At 34.7% G+C, this 6,859-nt stretch overlaps 1 protein-coding gene across 1 annotated transcript in view; it reads left to right on the forward strand.

Annotated features, from left to right (window-relative positions):
- LOC108690970 (CCR4-NOT transcription complex subunit 6-like) overlaps window positions 1–6,859 on the forward strand; it is a 518,522-nt gene that overhangs the window by 124,041 nt on the left and 387,622 nt on the right. The gene's annotated exons all lie outside the window — the stretch shown is intronic.

The following is a 6,859-nucleotide window of genomic DNA, read 5'->3' on the forward strand; positions in this document are numbered from 1 at the left end:
TGTATATATCCAATTCTCTCACAACATTAATTTTAATGTTAGATTAGTTTTCTCCAACTGTTCTCATACACTTAATTGGAAATTCTTAATTTTCTTTTTATTTTAAAATATGTACTTTTACTAATTACATATTTATATTGACAGATCATTCTGTTTAGAAAAGTAAAAAATAATTCAACACACATGGAAAACGTCATATTTAATCAAGGTGATTCTTCGTGAAATAATAGTTCTTGTGAATTTATATACAATTTCTAGTTCAAGCAAACGAATCAGTGCGCCGATCAGAATTATTTACTTAATAATTATTTACAATATTTTTTTATGTGTAAACTGTACTCTTCCTCTTTCTTATTTCCAATTCCGATCAAACTGAATTGATTTTATATGGACACCCTGTATTTCCGGGTGAAATCCCATGCCATGACAATGTCAGTTGCTCTGGTTTGATCCTTGCGCCTCTGGGGCCACACTATAATTGAGTGGTTTGCATCTCGGTCGGCGAGACTATGGTTGCCCCTGAGCATGGAGCACGCGAGCGGGAAGAAGCTCGCGTTGCGTCTAAGAGAGATCAACAGAGATGACGGGAAGGGAATCTCGAGATCGAGAGAAAGAGAGAGAGAGAGAGAGAGAGAGAGAGAGAGAGAGAGAGAGAGAGAGAGAGAGAGAGAGAGGGAGTTAGCATGACCGAGAGAGTCAGAGGAGTAAGAAGGGAAGGGATAGGACCGTGCATTAGGCGAACATTGATTGAACTGGGAGCACTTGCCCCCGCATACCAGGATAATGCCGCGAAATTACGGGATGCGCTGTGCGCCATAAGCCGCTAGACGTGTCGCAATTAAAGGGAAATTCGAGAGAGAGGGAGCGAGAAAGAGAGAAAGATTGATAGCTGCCACACGATCCCCGACCACCCAGTGATTTTCGGGAGAAAAATTTCAATGAAACGTAATATTTTTCTTCCAGTGATATCGCAAATAATACCAAATAATGCAGTGAATTATTATTGCCTCTCTTATGAAACGTGCATTGCGTTTTTCCATTTTGATAGGATTAAGAAAGGATTAAAATAATTTAATTAATTAATCGAAGTAGCATTTTCAATACACTGATTAGATTATTTAATTGATTATTGAGTAAATAATTGTGATTATAAAATATTTTTAAAGCGGATATTCCGAAAGGATTTCGAATATGAGTTTGAGAATTGAAAGGATTGAATGGGTACTGTTTGGAAGCAAGACATGTTCATGTTAGATTGGATTGTTTGCAGGAAACAATCGATACGCAGAAATTGAAGGGTGCAACCGCAATGCAGTATTATTTTGCTGTAGCTGCTTTCTGGTCTAGAAACGTAGAACAAGTTTTATGGGTCAGTTTGTTTGTACGGGATTTTATCCTGTTTTAAATTAGACAATTTCAGCATGACGGTAAATTAAATCGATTTATCATTAAATTAAATTAAAATTAAATTAAATTAAATTGCTTGTTTAATAAACATCGTATATTAGGACTTTATTTTAAAAACTAATGGAAAATGAAAAATGAATTTAATATTTTTTAATATCACGGATTTTTCAAACGCATTACGTCGCTGATGGATGTGATGAAATGGATTAATACGGAGAAATGCGCGCACATTTAGATTGATATAAATGTCGTTAACGGAATTAACGAATTTAAATTAATTATAGGAGACAGCTAAATCGCCGCGCCGTCAACACACGTTTGACGCATGAAGCGTGCGAATAATGACGTGACCGATTTTTAATCTGGTTTTTAACCGGTTTTTTAATATCTCTCGGGAATTGCTCGAAAATTGCATCGCCGTGTCATTTCAAACGTTTGATTCGGCGAATAAAAAAAAGGAGAATTTTCCCGATGCAAACGGGAATTGCTTTAATCAGATTAAGGTGGAATGGCTTTTATCAATTAAAATGTAGGGGGATGCACGGTGCAAAAATTGTGCCGCACGCGTGATTCGCTTGAGTAATCAACGACGGTGCGGAAAAAGTACGCAGTGGGAGATGTTGTTTCATGTGTTGTCGTTGCATACATTGCTTTTACTATTAAATAAGAACGCGCGATTAAACTCATTGTATGCCTCATTTTGATTTTAGATTACTTTTCCACGCACGTTCTCCATCTATATCCGCAATTGCGTCACGCGCTCCATTACGACGTTCCGATTAGATTGTCAAGAATTGTGGGATTCGACTTTGTAGTAGATTATTGCCGTAACCCGGTAATTGTAATCACGTTGAGCCAAGTAAAAACGAAACGAATGTTGCACCATCGTCTTCCAATTATTTTACATTCAATTTTTATAGCATAATTTTGTTACTCTTTTTTTTTATTATGTTTTATCAAAATAAATCGCGTATTAGTTTTTTATTTTAAAATTTGCTAATCATTTATTATCTTTCAATTTTGCATATAATTGTGAAGAAATCGAATTGCATTTCGATCAAATGGTATAACGATAGTTTTTCTTGCGACAACTTGCAAGCTTGCAGTTTCGATGAATCGGATTCTGCTTTAGTTATATATAAGAACTCATGGTTCTCCGATAACCATTCTTGTTCGATCAGGCGACGATGACGTATAATTCAGTGATCTTGTCTTCCGATCGTCGATTTTCAGACACTGCAATGCTAAGCATTTCAGTGATACGAGTCCCAGGAGAATCCTCTAATTCCGACTCGCTCTAATACGCCTGGCGCCAGCTGGACCAAACCAGCGTGCGGTGCAAACTTTCGAAATGTGGCCGAACCAAGTCGGCGTGTCGAGCGCGCGCTAACGTTACAACTTTTAGGCAAAAACGGCGGTCGAAAGAAGTCGAGATTAGCTGCCGCTCTTTCAGAACAGTTTCGACGAAAGTTGCTTATTCACCCTTAATATGGGAGGAGTTAGGGAAAATTTCACATCCGATGAAAATGAAATTTAAATGTAATTTTGATTAAAATACAGTTTACAAAAGCAATGAAAAACAATTTTAAAAAAGGACGAATCGATATTCAATTTTGAACTCAGAAATTTAGTTAGCGTTATACATTTTTTTTTTGTTGAAGCTCTTTGATGAATTTCCTGCAACTTCTCATTGAGAGTACACGTTACATCACAATGAAGACCAATAAAAAATGAATTTTTATTAAAATGCTCACATAACTGACGCAACACTTTTTGAATATTTTTTTTTAAAAGCTCTTGAAAATATCGTAAAATCTGTGAAGGCTCTTCTTTATCAGCTTTAAAGCTCGCATTTCAATACGCAATACATTCATAGTCGAATAACGAATATGAACGAGTTACCTCACAATTTTGTAATTTACAGACAAGATAGAGAGATGACGCAATCTATTCGCGTAACAAACTTATATTTACGAAATAATATTTATTGATAACTGATACAGTAAATTCTAACTCTCGACAAGGAACGAAGATTTATTTTTACCACGCACTGTTAGATACATATATATTAAAGGAGGAAATCTAATTCCTTGAGTTAAATAACAAATTTTGTTATTTTTACACGTCAAAATGTAAATCAATCTATTTCTGTGTTTCAAAGTAAACATCGTTTATATTAATGTATGCATTAGAGTCAAATTTAATATATTTTGTTAAGTTAAATTGTTGACTACATTATATCTTAGTCAAATTAACGACACATTGGAGCACTGGCGATCTACAGAAATGATTAAAAATAACTCATTAATTTGACATTATAAATTTAACAGTGTATTTCTCTATTTATGGATAAGAAAATGATTTTTTGCGAAATAGCGATGCTTTTATAATTCAGAGTTAGCTCATTAATATTGTATTATCCCGCGAGAGTAAATCGAGAGTTTATTTCATTCCAGACCACAGACAACTGCCTTGGTTATTAACGACCGAAGTACAAATGTTTCGGGTATGCGTGACGGAGAATTAGAAGTGGTTAAAGGTTGGCGTGATCTATTCTCGTTGGTATCTCTCTTATTAAACAACATATGTTTAATAAGCATGGTGCAGTGTATGATAAATGCGACGAATTTACAACATAATGCCGCGGGAGAAACTATGAACTGAACTTCAGTGTTTGCGGTATAGGAATATGTATATAATATATGTATATGTATTAATTCTCTCTGATTAATTCTCATAATGCCAGACAAACTATGTTAATTTGTGTTAATACGATAAATAGTTAATATTGAATGTACCAAATGTGTTCTAAATCCTCTATTAAGAGATATTTTGTAAATTATTTATAACTTGTCCTTTTTAAAGAAATTTTTAAAAAGTTTTCCAACTAGATGTATATATATTTTCTAATTTATTTTCTATAAATTATAAATTTGATTAATTTTTACATCCGTCAAGATAAATAGATGTGCTGATAATATTAAGAGATAGATAATTGTAGTATGAGATATTCCAAATTTTCGATAAATATTTCGTAGATTTGCTTTCAACCATAATGTTAGTGCACTTTACTCTTAGAAACTTTTCCGGAACGAATTTCAGTCGCAAAGATGCGAGGCGAGAGATCGTTCCGCGAATTTCGCCGGGCTGAAATCGTTCACATTTGGATTTTGTCTCTTCTTCCAAGAAATCTCACACAGATAATCTTGTGCCAGACGCTCTATTCCGTCGCGTTACGTTGAATTCTTGCTAAAATCGACGGGCGATATGCGAAATCGATATTGTACCGATTGAGGACACAAGTGATTGTTTGCGATTGTACAGCTTTTATATCTGCGTTATATCCAATGAGTTTTTTAAATAATATTCACAAAATACTTTTCAAAAATTTATTGATTTTATCGTTAAAATAAATATTTTATACCGATATTTATTGCCAAAATTATTTACATTCTTTTGTGTAACAATAAACAAATATGGTTAGACAAAAATGTTTATACTACAAAAATATTATATGTCAATTAGTATCAGTTTCAATATATCAGTCATTTCCGATTGAATCACTTTCCGATCGAGATATTGACGCGATGCGGAGCTCGGCCTCTGAATTTCATCGTCGGTGATAAATTTTCATAGGCTTTTGTCCGACAAGGCGATAAGAGAGGGTAGATTCTCTCCATCTGGACTCCGACTTCGCGCGCATTAAACACGTAAAAGTATGAGAGAGAGAGAGAGAGAGAGAGAGAGAGAGAGAGAGAGAGAGAGAGAGAGAGAGAGAGGGAAGAGAGAAAAAGCTCTGGTATATGTTAACCGAATGTAGTCATGTCTTTCTTCTTCTTCTTCTTCTTTTTCTTTCTCTCCTTCTAGAGAGCATTCTATCTTCTTGCATACCCCTGACTGCTTTATCGATTACTATCGAGCCTCACATATCAATACTCATAGCCGACACATCTGGACCAGCCACCAGCGCGAGGTTGCGTTCTACTCCCCGTCGCGCCCGATTAAGCGAACCGTTACATTGGATACATAATGATTATCTCTTGCATTACACCGAAACTCGCCGACATTAACAACATTGATGTCGTACACCCCGATATCTTTCTTCCCAACCAATCTTTCTTCATTATTAACGATAACGCGTGCACTCTCCTCGGTTTCTCTCAAGACAGTTATCTCTCTATCATAGGTAAAGCTAGGTTTACTGCGGTCTACACAGGAATTACTCGGCAAGAAAATAGGATGTCGATAAGGATATTTGTTATAAATCGTTCGCCATACATTTCCGCTTTTTGTAGATACAGGTAAATATGAAATATTGATATATTAATTCTGCTTTTATCTAAAATGATTCTATTTATACCGTAATTGACTCTTTATAAAAATACATGTAAAATGTTTTTCTAAAGGAAAGTGTTAAAAGCGGATGGACAAAAAATGTAAGTAAAAGGAATGTTTTTTTGTAGATTTTGATCTTCTGGATAAAATTATTAAAAACTTCGTAGCGTCTGAGAAATACCTCGAAAATTAAGCAAGAATATTGAAATATTGATAAATATCATGTTTATACTTAATTTTTGAAGTATTCTCCAAACGCTACGAACTTTTTAATAATTTTATCATAGCTAGAAGATCAAAACTTACAAAAAAAGAAACACTATTCCCTTTATTTAAATTTTTTTGGACATTGGTCCCTTTTTAACATCCTTCTTTGTTAAATGATATAACATGTTCTTTGATTTATATTTATGTCGCGTCATTTCGATTAAGTGCTTTCGATTAAGTGCTTTTTGGGTTGAACACGACAGTAATGCAGAAATATAAAATGGTCGATCTACGATGGTATCATTTCTCGCGCAGTCTACGAACCCACGCAGATCGAAAAAATCATAAGAAAGTTCGCTGTCGCGGAATGAATTTCACGCAGACGATTTTATTCGATAAAAACGGTATCAGGTCCTGCTCGACGCCCATGTATGATCCCGCAATCTGGTTAGCCGACGTGAGATTGCGCGGAAATAGCGAGGAGATCGGGATGCTGCTTGAAGTAATGCACAACGACAACGACAACGACAAGGACGATGATGACATCGACGACGATATGCATATATGAGAACGCCGGAAACGTCTCCGAAGTCAACGCGGATGTCTTTTCCACACTAGAGAATGAATCAGACGTGAATCAATTATGCGGCTCATTGTTGTCATCCGGTAATTTCCGTTCTTTTTTCGAATTTCTCTCGTACAATATCGTATTAATTTTTTTATTTAAAATTGCTTTTACACAATATGATTTTGTATTTAAGATGGTTCGCATGGGTTCTCTTATTAATTATATCTAATTCTAGTTTAATATAATTTATAAAAAGAGTTAAAATATTATAACAAATTAAGGAAAATATATTATAACGTGTACAAATTAAGTGTTGAAACGATATACAATATATATATATAT

This window comes from Atta colombica, unplaced genomic scaffold (assembly GCF_001594045.1).
Source record: "Atta colombica isolate Treedump-2 unplaced genomic scaffold, Acol1.0 scaffold38, whole genome shotgun sequence".
NCBI classification, from domain to species: Eukaryota; Metazoa; Arthropoda; class Insecta; order Hymenoptera; family Formicidae; genus Atta; species Atta colombica.